This window comes from Aulostomus chinensis, chromosome 4, assembly GCF_037954235.1.
Source record: "Aulostomus chinensis isolate RoL2024-O1b breed Wild chromosome 4, RoL_Achi_v1.0, whole genome shotgun sequence".
In the NCBI taxonomy this organism is placed as follows: Eukaryota; Metazoa; Chordata; class Actinopteri; order Syngnathiformes; family Aulostomidae; genus Aulostomus; species Aulostomus chinensis.
The window spans coordinates 12,703,101-12,716,819 of record NC_141323.1 but is presented as its reverse complement, the minus strand read 5'-3'; the positions used below and the strand labels follow the sequence as shown (position 1 = coordinate 12,716,819).

At 42.0% G+C, this 13,719-nt stretch overlaps 2 protein-coding genes across 4 annotated transcripts in view; one reads left to right on the top strand and one right to left on the bottom strand.

Moving 5' to 3' along the window:
* Window positions 1-13,719, top strand: part of LOC147262722 (E3 ubiquitin-protein ligase TRIM35-like) — a 65,794-nt gene that overhangs the window by 21,020 nt on the left and 31,055 nt on the right. The window lies entirely within an intron of this gene.
* Window positions 1-13,719, bottom strand: part of ptn (pleiotrophin) — a 50,386-nt gene that overhangs the window by 36,154 nt on the left and 513 nt on the right. The window lies entirely within an intron of this gene.

The window sequence follows — 13,719 nt, the reverse complement described above, 5'->3', positions numbered from 1 at the left end:
GGCACCGAGACGCTTCTGGGACAATCCCGATGGCTGCGATCAGGTCCACAGCGCAGCCGTGCCTGGTGGAAATAAGGCGTTACGCAGAAGGATTTATTTGTCAATGTGCATCGAGGAAACCTGGCAATCATTGATACAATAAAAGCCTGTAAATTTGAAGTCTTAAGATGCCCCACAATTCCATGGTTTAAATCATGCCCCCCCCCCCCCTTACTTTTGACATGGCACCACATCTGTGGACCAGCCGTAGAAGTCAAACATTCCCAAGTTGTGAGTCCTGCCTTCTGATTATTTGCACAACTGCAGATTGAACAAAGCCATAGTCTTATCCCTATCCGTACACCCTGAAACCGGTGCACTATTTCTCCTAGCCTGACCCTTATCGGTCACCTGTCCTTGAAGTGCTGCACACTGGCTCAAGCAAGTCCTCCATCGTGGTACGGAAGGTAAGAGGAGCTGTTGCAGAGTTGTACACCTCTTGACCTCCGCAGCAGATGAGAAAGTAAAGGAAAAGACCCTACAGAGGGACAAGTAAGAAAATTCCATCACATCTTGCAGAGATGAACCCACAGAAAACTGTCTCCTGACTCTGCAGGAGATGGCTACAAAGTTGTAAAAGTTTTTGCTTTTTTGGGTCAGTGTGGTTGGTATGTAATAACCTGTCTATTTTGTTTCTCTACACCAAATGTGAAGAATAAAAGCAATTTCATGATGATGCTCTTTTACAACAGAGAAACAGCTATTTTTAACTTGTTTACTCCAGTTTGCAATGATACTGTCATTCAGTTCAAACTCTGCGGGGCTCTGTGCGACCCTCAATGAATCAAACTTCGCTTACGACACACCAGACGCACTATATTCCAGTGACAGTCTTATTTCCAGCTATGGCAGAAGCAGAGGGAATGTTATTTACTGAGAACGGTGGAGAGAGGAGGATTGGACATCCTTGATCTGTCAAGGACATGACTTCTTAACCGAAGCAAATCCCTCACTTTTATTGCATTGTCTTTGGAATCATTTGAAACATGGAGATAGAAATGGGACACTAACATGGCACATTGGCTTCATCTAGCTCTGTCTTCCATTTGGACAGAGATAAAGTCCACTTTATAAAGTGTAAAGTTTGGAGACAGTCTGCGGTGTTTTGTCCTTCTTTCGAGAACAAACTGCTGAACTGGGACAAAAATTCATTAACCTAACCAGCAAAGATGACGCACTCTCTGGATATGCACCAAAACAGCCAATAACTTAAGCAATTAGCTTTAAAACATCGTTGATAGCAGCTGGCTTTAAGTTAATTGAACACCTGTTTTCCCCTTGTGTCCTCTGATATCTTACGTTAACACCAAACTCAATAAACATGTAAATAACTTTTTATATGTGATGCCCTTGACTTGAAAAGAGAACATTCAGTGGGGGGAAAAAGATAGTAATTGGCATCGGGTCCCATGAGGTAACCGTGTGTGTGTGTGTGTGTGTGTGTGTGTGTGTGTGTTTGAGAGAGTGTTTTAAGTGGAGAGCATGTGCAGCACCACTGAGATCCACCGCCTGAGGTTCTCTGACGTCAGCTGGAAGAGGCTGATGGGAATTTGATACCCAGCATCCACACCGCCTAATTTACTTCACAATAACATCAGCCGCTGCTTGTTTGTCTACCGCTGTAAATGTCGATGGCGCAGGGGTGGTCATTGAACTTCACCGTGGATTCCTCAGCTAAAGATGTCTTGGTGATGTTTATTTGTTTAGCTCCGAAAAATACGAGAAGGAGCAGAAATGAATGCAAAATATTTACCGCGTTAGATGGTGCGGCGGGGTTGAAATTGGACTGTGCAGCTCTTGGAAAGAGTGTTCAACATCTGTTTTCAGGCTAATCAGAGACTGAATATACAAACACTGCTCAGACACAATGCATTTGCTTTAAGTCCACCTGACAGATGGACTCAAGCTTTCTCTGTCCATTAACAGGAATGCGACCCACCAGATTTCCTGCTGTCATTGTCCTCATTCATCTGCGCAAAATACTATTCGCTCCAGCTTCATTTACAAAACCATAAATGTAGATATAGTATGTGTTGGCGCAATTTACACATAGAACAAGGGAGCCCATTTTGCTGCACAGACAGATGAAGTCGTTCCCCTATAAAATGAAAAGTCGCCGCCGTTGTGTGAGAGCCAGCAGACGCTGGCTGTGCTCAGCTGTGGTGTGGGTGCAGGGGTGGAGGTGGCTCCTGCCCACAGTCGCAGCCCAGGGCCTTTAACATAACCTTTCAACTTGCCACTGAGCATTAGAGGAGTCAGAGGAGACATCGAGTCCTCATGTAGGAACACAGCAGAGGGTGGCAGGGGCATCTGCCTCCACTGACACCGTCCTTTACTTTCACGTGTGCCGCACAAGCTGGTGTGTGTTTCGGTGTGAGCTGGTTGTAGTTCATTGTAAAGGAAAAGTATATTTTCTTTGCTTAAAATTATAGCGTAACTGGCACATAATTACCTTTTTTTTGACAGCTAATTAAAACATCATCCAAGTACACAAGGGTGGGTGAAAAGTTAATTAATGTTTCTCTCGTCCCTTAGATCTCAGCAATCGGTAGATAAGTTTTAAATGTCATTTTATTGAAATTAGGCAACCTATGGTGAAGGAGGAAACAATAGCCCATGATAGCGTAAATAGTAATTCACTGCAGGAGGGCTTGGACATTAAGATGAGTGGTGAAAGAAATACTAATCAGAATGAGCAATCAGTCCTTCCAGAAAAAAGCAGAATTTTTTTTTGGATTGTTACGGGCAAAAATCCTTGATTATGAGGCACGTTTTCTTAAAAAGTGTGATTGAATATGCGGGATATTTATGTAATTCGATGTGATGAAATTGCGGGAATTTGCAAAAATTGTGGGAATTTGAAAGAACTGCGGTTTGATGAATAAGACAAAAAAAGTGATTCCCCCAACACTCTGTTCTCACTAGGCTACGACCGCAATGTAAAGAGTCATTTCTAATGATTCCCCATGATTAGCAAGCATACAACGTCACAGGACGTGCTGGGAATGATGAAGTTCTCTCCTTGTTTCATTTCAGAGCTAAATAAACACGTGCCTCAAACTTACAAGACCTCGATGAGTCAAACGAGTTCCAAGCTTATTGTTGTTGGCAATTGAGACTGATTTGTGGACTTCATCACGTCTTCTTTTGCGGGGTGTGCAGCTTTCCGATGACGTCGTTTCACAACCTTCCCAAGGCAACGGGAAGAAAATGGCTGCCATTGCGTGAAGTGAACGCAACATTTTTCAACTTTCTGCGAAAAAATGTGTGTGAATTTCGCAGAGAAAAATGCGGGGGTTATGAAATCACGCAAGCCCAGCATATTTCACGCATTTCGCGTGGAAATCGGTAATTTATGAGGTCCCACATTAATGTGTAAACTTTGGCTAATTATGTGTTGAATTATGCCATCGCACAATCGCGTTTTTCTTGAGGGACTGAGCAATACTTACTTACACCTGAAAAGGAATTGGGCTTTCCCTTATAAAAGTACAAGAAATGAGAACGTTTTAATCAAGATGTTAAATAAATTTGGATTGTATACTGGTTGAAACCAGAAAATTTGGTGCGTGTAAACATGGCCAGGGATAAACCTTTGCCAGTGCGGATGGAGATCTAAAGGTGGAATGAAAGTTCTCTGACCTGACGGTTCATCAGACTGTGGACCCCGTCAATCTTAAAAGGTCACGGAACGAAACAATATGAAATTCGCATCATGTTTTTGCCTCCGTCCTCCAGGACATTGCCTTGTACCATCCTACCTTGATCATGTACTGAACAGCATGTGTATTGTTGCTTTACTAGCCCTGCTAACATCTCCAAACTCCAGTGGAGACAGAGGGCAAGGCCACAGTCCTGGCCCGGTGTTTATGGTTGGACGGAATGTGAACCGCGGGTGAGAAAAACCAAGGGAAGTTATAATGAGGCATCCCCCCTCTGCTGGTTGTTTGTTTGGACAGACCGGCTGTCTCACAGCACAAGCTGTGAATGGAATACTAATGGATATGACTAATGATTCCCTCTCACCTCTCTCCTTCCCAGTCAACCCTCGTTTCTATCCTTCTTCTCCTTTTTTGTCCATAAGGATGAAAGTTTTAACTCCAGAGTCAGAGATACAAAATGCATAATTTAACTAGAGCTAAATGGAGGGCTTTGAGGGTATTTAGGGCAAGTTGCAAGCACCAGACAGAACATTTTTTCCTGACAGGCTTTGTTGAACGCTCCCCCATTCTACTGATCCTAGTTTCTAATCACTTGTTGGTGGGTGGACATAAAACAATCCTTGGTGCTTGCATCCATAGAGTGGGCATATCTAATCCTCTCCCCATCCATCTTAGGTGTTTAACTTTCCAAATCATACTTTCTCAATGTGGTGCCTTGAGGGAGGAACAGGAAGACATCCCAGAACTGCTGAAACTCTCCACTGGGCCAGATTAAACCTTGCTGAGATTTAACAAAGGATTAGACACCCCCTTCGGCATTAGGTTTTAAATTATATTAAGTATTGAAGATTTAGTCCTTCAAGCAGCCTACCACTGTTTAGCTTCATTTTATTTATATCTATATATCTATATCTATATCTATATATATCTATATATAGATATAGATAGATATATAAAGCTATGAAAGGGGAAAAAGATATTTTTGAAACTGATTTTTCATCAGATTAGCTCTACTGAAACAGCAGTACTTATATTCAGAGTGACACATGATAGAAAGGCATGAAGTAACACTGGGTGGAATTTGACTGGAACGCTGGAAAGTCGGCATATCCAGAAAGTGTCATAACATAACATTAGGTCAGGATAGCGGCATCCCTCAGGGAGTCCATCTTGTGCCCCATTTTTTTGGTAGGCGTGTTAAATACTTTTCATATAATCAGGAGCTGTCACAGATTCTAGTAACTCAGAAGCATATTTGCACACTGCTTAAATTTGAAGATTGATGGACAGGTCTCATGACATCATTGGTTGAAATTACATACTTCGATAAGCATATGCCCTTTTTTTCTTTTATTAGAAGAAAATACAATTGGATTTTGGTATAAGAATACACAAAATACTGTTAAAAATGTGAAGAACATGACCCGAGTTGTTGGAGAAAGAGAAATATGAATTTTTGCAGCCATAAGCTGTATCTTTATTGCAAATTTGAATATATATTTGTTTTTGCCATGAGACTTAACCCGTTCCCTGCAAATTAACCAAAGTTGGGGAACAAATTATTTTATTGCTTTGAGGCCAGGAATAAATCAAAGTATAGCAATAAATTCATTCATCATGGCTGCAAAATAATTATTGCGGGAAGAAGTTATATCTTTTGGCCACTATTCAGTCAAAGTTTTGGGCAAAAGTTATGTATTCCTGTCAGAAATTGATACAGTTGTGGGAAAATGTTTGTGGCAACATGTTAATGAAATTATGGGAACAAATTATATCACAATTATGCCAACAAACGATTTCAGTCTTTCCCTATGGTGACTCCAGACCTCTGTAGCTCTGAACTACATGGGTTAAAAAGACATTTTTCATTTCAGCTCAACATTGGAATAAAAGTGTGAGACTTTTTTTTTTCTTCTTCTAATCAGGGAAGTTTGTCACCCCAGTGAAACGACGCAACATTACCATTAGCAATTCAATTAGCAGTGGGAGTGGAATAGAGACACTAAGTGGCAGACGCTGTTCCACAGTGATGCTCACAATCAATTTAACTTTCCATTCAACATCACTGGCCACATCACAACAACTCCCTTCGTGTAAGAGCGACTTGCCGCCAAGCATTTCTCAACACACTCTCACTCCCCCCCCCCCCCCTTTTTTTTTATAACCTTCACACTGTTTGTGCCTTGCAAGAATCCAATTCTCCTGTTGAAATGATTGTAATATTGCTAATAATTCCTCTGGCAAGGCTGAATCCAATCTCGGATACAAAGCACTCAGAGTGCCTCTAAATAAAATGAGATCGCATTGATTGGCCTCATAGATTAGAGCATTTAGGTGGAGCTTTGTCTGCATATTGGATGTATGTTATTTAATATTCCCCTCAGTGTTTACCCCCGAGACATTTAGCCAGGTTTTGAATTTGAGAGGAAGTTTTGAGAGTTGGTGATCTACGGTAGTTTACTTTTACTTCCTCTGAACCTGTTAACATAGAAGAATGAGCAGATGTCATCGAGAAAGGGATTTCTACTCGCACTGAATTTTGAAAATTTAACATCCAGATTGTTCTTTTCTTTTTATGCACGGAAAATACAACTCAAGGATTTTGTGAGTTTCAAGCTCTGATGACATCGTCTGCAAGAGTGACACCATCATCCCTCAGTTCACTAACAGAGTACAAACACTACACACACTCTCCAGCAACACCTGAACACACACATTTAGGTGTGGGGAACACCCTGAGGATATGATATTAAACACAACTATTGCATGCAGCTACCATCTTGCAAGAGTTTGGTGGCGAGAAAGCAAATACAACTTGGTTTATGTATAAAATATTTATATGCTGAAAGGTATTGTGTAGGATCTGTAATTTGCACAAGTTGGTGTTTTCATGAAAGCAGCAGTGGAATGTGGCGGGACAGTTTGGGAGATTATAGACTCGAGAGACATGAGTGAGGGTTGCAGCATTTTTAAGAGGTGCTTCAGTTTGTAGACTCCCCTGCTTCACCGATGAACTGAGAATAGTAGAAGTGATGTGTCAGGAAATTGGTGTGTGTGGAAAATTTGTGCCCCTGAACTGTTGAAACACTATCTGGCAGCAGGTGTGCCACACAGATGTGCTGGGAATTAACACCATCTCTGGAAATCTGGGAGGATTTAGTTAGAAATGCCAACTTTTTCCACTGAAAACCTGGTAACCTTTTTTGAACGTCATTTTTTTCATATTCTGTACCTCAAAGTTTACCCGTAACAAGCTGCGTAGGCTCACTTGAACTGATTTTGTTCAATACTCTTAGTATACATCAGATCCAGTGTTAGAAATGCAATTTCATTATATTTTTCAGTTTCCATTTTTCATTTCCACATTGGGTTTGTTGCTGTTTTTTCCCAATTATCATGGAATAAAAAGTTAAATTTGATTATTTACTGAATACCATATCTCAGCAAATGAGAACTCAGGGAAAATTAGTAAATTAGCAAGAAACTGCCTGAAAATAAGTCATAAAAAGTTACAAAACTGTTCCTGACTTTGCTGAGGAGAGAACTCCATCTTAAGTTTGCATTTATCTTCTTTGGCAAGTCCAACACATCCACTTATCAATTTCTGAATGTCTTTATTTATTCCATTCCTCTTGCTTGTCCCCTGCATTTGTCCACACCCAGTCGACCCCCGCTATTATCCATCATGGACCTGCCCAAAAAGCTGCAATGTATGCAAAGAGAAAGTTTCATCACATCCATGTTTAATCTGCTTTGTTTTGCCAAAGTCCTCATCGACCAAATCTCTTTGGGACCTTGCATAGTTGATGTCTTAGTAGACAGATTGTGAATCCCCATTAAGTGGATCCTCTCCATCACGTGCTGGACTCCGTCTTGCCACATCCAAAACAGAACTAACCTCCTTTTCATCAGCATGAATTCCTTGAGCAGAGAAATTAAATATCGTCATCATCAAAGCCTTTCTTGTTGCGTAGTTTTTAGCCATTCTTGCAGGCACTTTGTAGCACTTTTGTCAGGTCATTGCGCTCCTCTAGTGTAGAACAATGATGTCCCCTACATACACCTGAAGGCCCTCTGGCCTTCCATGTTCCAAAGCTCTCGAGTGACTGTCATCGAACACGTCGGCAAAAGGTTTTCTGAACGCGCAATGCCTCAGACCATCCTTCAGTATAATTTGCCAAAACCTTGAGAGGCATCATGTTTTGTAAGTTCTTGACCCATCAGTTGTGATTTCCTGTCACAATGGGATTCACTCTCAAGTTTCCAGTCTTTTTTGAGGATAGATAACATGGAATTTAACCTGCCTTTGATCACTCCGAGCATGGGCCATCCGTCCGTTTTGCCTTTTCACCCATGTATGCTGCCTGCAAGACTTCACTGGATTTATGTGAAGTGTGTGTGTGTGTGTGTGTGTGTGTGTGTGTGTGTGTGTGTGTGTGTGTGTGTAGCCTTTTAATGAAATCAGCAAGTGGAACAGTCATGACATGTGTTCTTGGCTGTACTGTTAAAGCTGATGTGGTTCACTCCTTTTCAAAGGCTTCTCTGCCTAACAGTGAATAATGTCCTTGAGCAGTGACACAGACATCCTGTATAGTTTTTTGCTTTAACTGCATGTGCTTTTATTTTCCTGTACGGTCTCTCAGTGCTTTTGCTCTGTATGTTTGGCTTTTCTTTCACTGCTGCAACTTCATACATGCTAATCCTGTATCCAGCTTGAAAACAGCATAATGAAAGACTGAAGGTGCTATCTGTTAATCATCTGGTAGGGAATCTGTCCATTTCTAACAGCTGTGTTTATTCTAGTTGCAAGATTCAAAAAACAAAAAAATGTGCAGTGCATTCAAGGTCTGTTTAGTTCACAGTTGTGGGATGGATAAAGGGTTAGCTTGAAAGATCAAAGTGACACTTCATCCAAAGAGGTTTTTTTTTTTTTTTTTTTTTACTCTCAAATAGGTTTCTTGAGCTCAAAAAGACATTTTTCCCTCCTGCGTTTCTTCTGTATGACTCCAGAACGCAGAAAGAGCCAGCCACCTATATTGGACTTGAAGCTAATGGGTAACAAAAGCTACAGGATCAAAACAACAGCAAAACGTACCCAAATTTGAACGAAAAACAAACTATAACCCTATTGATTTGGCGCTCATTCACTGTAGCACCGAGTGTGACCAGCTGGTGGGCTCGTTAGCTTTCTGCGTTCACACTAGCGTGAAACCAGAGGCGTTATAGTTTGTTTCGCTCAAATCAAAGTGTTTGTAGAATTATGAGCGTTCAGCTGAGTAAAGAAGACACGGGTTGTACCGGATGTACTGAGAGTTTTCAGACTGACATATTTGGGCAGTTTTGCAGTTTGTTAGCCTTCAGTCACCATTAGCTTCAAGATACATTTACGTGGCTGGCTCTTCCTGCATTATGGACTCACAGAGAACTCATGCAGGAGGGAAAGACGTAAAGTAGTCCCCTATTTGCGAGAGCGTAGTTCAATGGACATGATGCATCGCTGTACATAGAGCTGCGTCTGCACTGCTTTCCTTGTTCTTTGTATTATCAGGGGTCAGTGGCCTCAACTCCACCGATCATCCTTGGTCTCTGTCTTTCTCTCTATCTCTTTCTTTTTCTTTTTTAATGAGAAAGAACCTTGCACTTGGAAGGCTGTGGGGCTCTGCTTCGGTTGGTGTTGTGACCCAAACCGTTTGCAGCTGCTCCATCCATCTGTTTTGTTGTACTGGACCCAGGATTTCCGCATTCTCTCCCCTTTTTTTTAAAGGACACAGTGTCAACCGTAATCACATTCACATGCTACCACACCAGTTTACAAGCTCGACATATTCTGTTTGCTTCTTGCAGAATGAGCTGTCTCAGCCAGCAGATATTTTCAGACTTACAGTACCACGAAAACAATCTGGTTTTGCAACAGAAGTTTCTCAAGTCAGCAAGTTGCCATAAGGTCAGTGTTGCTGCTGTGTATCAGACAGACAACATGGGTTTAAGTTGTTCAACCAAGTTAACTTGCTCAAACAAGTGCACAGGAAGGCTGTAAGAGCTGTAGGTGCTGAGAGAAAATAATGATGTTACATAAAACACTGTGCATCCCCAACATCCACCCATCCATCCATCCATCCATTTCATTTTCTACCGCTTATTCTGTTAAGGGTCACAGGGGGTGGAGCCTATCCCAGCTGCCTTCAGGCGAGAGGCTGGATGGGCCAACACATATAGACAGACAACCGTTCGCTCTCACACCCACACCAACAGTCAATATGGAGTATTCATTTCATCCCCAAAATATTCATGATTATTTTTTATGAATTGGAAGGAAATTTTACAACACCACGCTAGAGACTATGCGACACTAGACTACGCAAAACAAGTACATGCATTATAATTTAAGAAGTACAACAAGGTACCAGACAAAGGCAGCGCAAATAGGCTTTCATTAACGACTGCACTCCTAAATGTACTTCCACACTTCAGATGTCATCATTCCCTCACAATGATACCACATTGGTCCCAGAAATGAGTCACGTAACTCGGGGGTGGGTAAGCCAGGTAACTGATTGTAAAACAACGCCATCAATGGGGCAGATGAAACCTCTTGTTTCTGTTACAATCACAAATCAATACCACAAGTTCAACAAACCGGTTCATAAAATTGCAACTCAGGCTAGCCAAGACAAAACTCAGCCTCCATGGCTACAGAAAATGTTACTACATTTTTCTCATTAGAATATTAATGCATGTGCAGAAGGTGCATGAGTCTTTCAGATGAAGAGCTGTTAATCACCGTTGATTTGTTTAATGAGCTTTTTTGGCCTGTAGCTACAGCCTCTTGTCAGTAGGGGGTGCTGCAGCCCCCTCTTGACACCCCACTTCCTGCATCCCTGTCATCAATCTTTAATTTTTTTAATTTTTTTTGGCATCGGGCTTACTGCCAGTCAGATGGTGCGAAGCAGGAAATGCTTCAACCAGCTTGAGCCAGCTGCTGTTGTCATGCTCAGGGAATCTTTCCAGCGGTTTCAAATTATCCATCACAACTGCAGGTTTCATTCCTTCCACCTCTTATACTGAGACACAATGTCCTGTTGCTAGTCCAGGAAGTTAATTGAGCTCTGTAACCAAGACAATCCATAACTAGATTGAACCTTCAGGCTACAACTGCCTCTTGATGTGCAGTACAGCTTGACCACATAGCATGACGGTGATTTTTATCAAACAGGCTTAATTACATATGTTTTAATTTACCACAGAGCAAAACGCAGTCAAACTCCTCTAATTAAACACAAGTCTCACATTCTCTGTAAGCAGAGAACCTAAGTTTCCTGTGACCTTTGCCCTTTGCTCTTTCATTCACCTAGCATCAGGCCTGGGGACAGTTTGCATGGGTGCATGTGTGACTGATTGGGACACTAATGAGCTGCCTGATTACAGTGAAAAGCCTCGGGTTATCATTAGCTCCCTGAGGATCAAACACCAGTTCAAGCCAACAGCAGGGTGGTGAGATGCAGGCAACAATTACATCCTGCTTTTTTTTTTCCACTGGAAAGAATGTCTGGGTGAGTTTAAAGGAAGTGGGAAACAAACGGCGTTTATTTTTCTTTGAAAGATGCAAAGCAACATAGTGGGTTTGCATGAATCAAAAAGGTAGTTGTTAAAATAAGAGATTCAGCATGGCTCAGCTCTTTTGCACATATACCAACTGAGGATTTGAATTCCACCACAAAGACATGAGTAGCCCCATCAATGGGCTCCCTCAGACAATGGAGTCCAACTCCACACAAGAGGAACATTTTCTCATCTCCGGCTTCGAGGTTTTCAGACCACTTTGATTGTCAGCCTTGCCTGTGATGACATACTTGCTCGCTCTCCGAGAAAATACCCGTGTAACTACACAGTGCTATTAAAGGTGCAATTTGTAGCCAATTTCAAGAAGCAAGCCCTTCATATTTAACACTACAAATCAAATAGTGGCAGTGTATTTCAAGAAAGTTGGGGTTTCCACCCCTATTTACAGAACTGAGGAAATGCTAACTGATTTAGCATGAAATGAGGATGAAACTCTCAATTTAAAAGTTCAGTGACATGAGATAGAGGAATTTTCTTCAGCACTAAGGAATGTAGGGGGCTCAGGGATTGTCTTAACTTCCCCAACAAATCCAGAGATGAGTCGCGTTTCGTTTTGGGTTTTTTTGGATGAAGGTTTTTCCAGTGTCAGTGGTCTTCAAGATCTGGCGTAGTCAATTCTTACCGCAATAAAGTGGTATTACAAGACAAGTACAAGCGCCTGTGAGGATGAGATACAAATTCGATTGCCAACCCAGCAGTTTTTACTTGTACCAAAAAAAAAAAAAAAAAAAGTTCAACGCCACATGTTTTTCAAAGTGAAGACTGTGGGAGAGCGTGCGCATCATCATACCCTACTCAAAGAAGCCTTTGTACTGAACAGCTGTAAACATTTTGCCTCAGACATAAAAGGACAAGCCTTTGTGTGACTTAATTACCAGCATACTTTGGTATTTGGGTATTTGTTTAAAAACTGCATGCTCAAAGCTTATTTCCATGCCATGTTTCTTTAATTCCATATCAGTTTAGGACTGAACATGAATACGCCATCATCATCCCGCTCTACCCTCCTGCGACTTTGACGCAATGACGTCTAGAACTGGATATGTTGCAGGATCGTCCCTTGACAGGCCTCTCTCCTGGCATCCCTCCCCTTCTCTTTTTTTCTTCTTATTCCTCTTTATATCCTGTCCTCCTTTTCTTTGGAGGCCCTCTGGACCCCATCAAGGCTCATTCTGTTCATCCCACATGTGAGGGGTCAGTGCGTACTCCAAAAGAACAAACCAGCCACTCAATGTGAGGATCTCTGTGTATGTCCTCATCCCCCTACCCTCTCTCTCTGTCTCTCTCTCTCTCTCTCTCTCTTGCTTACTTGTGCCCTATAGACCAGAATTGACTCCATTCAGTGCGCTTCCCTCCCCCCTGGAGTGGACTTCTCAGGGCCCTAACAGCGCAATTCTATGCCTTATTGCTCCAGCTCCTCCATGGAGAGCAGCCTCGTCAAAGCATTTGTGAAGACACAGAAGGAAATAAACTGGCTTTGTGCTATGTCTTGACATATAGGCGAGATCACGTGGTGAAGTCTGTGGGGCAATCGTTTAACAGGGAAAAGGGCAGAATGTGTAAAATGTCTCCTAAAGGCCTCCAAGTAGCTATCTTGGAAGGAAAATGTCAGGACCAATTTAGAAATGAAGCAGTTTATGAGTTTGGCCCTGTTGGAAGTCATCCAGCTTAATCCACATTGTGCTCTGACTTCCTACGGACCAAAGCTGGTTTCTCAAGCTCATCTCCACGTCATGTTTAATCTCCCCCCAGCTCTTTCATTAGGACCACACCGTGTGTTGATTCTAAAGAAATGAAGCGGACACCTCATTTCGAGCAAGAATGAGCCGGAGAAAGCTTTTGTCTGCAACAGGAATGCCCATAAGACTGAGAGGAACATTGTTTGGTCTGACTTGGGTTGCTATACCAGGACTGAAGAAAGCCATGGCAACACAGGCAGAAGGTCTGCCGGACCACATAGCGCTTTTACAATACGGCAGCCCGGAGTTTGTCATTCCAGTCAGGCCTGACCCAAATTACGACATCCTGGGAAAAACTGGCCCAGTTCAACTAATACTCATGCCCGTATTAGTTTGGCTTCCAGCTGATAATAAACAAAACATATGGATGTTTGAAATCTAATAACAAAGCTTCTGTTAGTGATTTAACAGCATATAAGCCAATCCCTGCTGGTTTGTTGGAACTTTTCAACTGGTTGGCCAATATGTCTCTGAGCCACTTTTCCATCTGCGGTTATAATTATCAGCATTTAAAGCTCAACCGTCTTTTATGTTTTCATATTATCTCCTATCAACAGCCTCGGGGAGAAAATCTGCTCAAAGTGAGAAGAACAAACAAAGTGGCGATTAGGAGCATGTGCGCAGAAACATTTCATATTTCACCAAACGGTAAAAATATC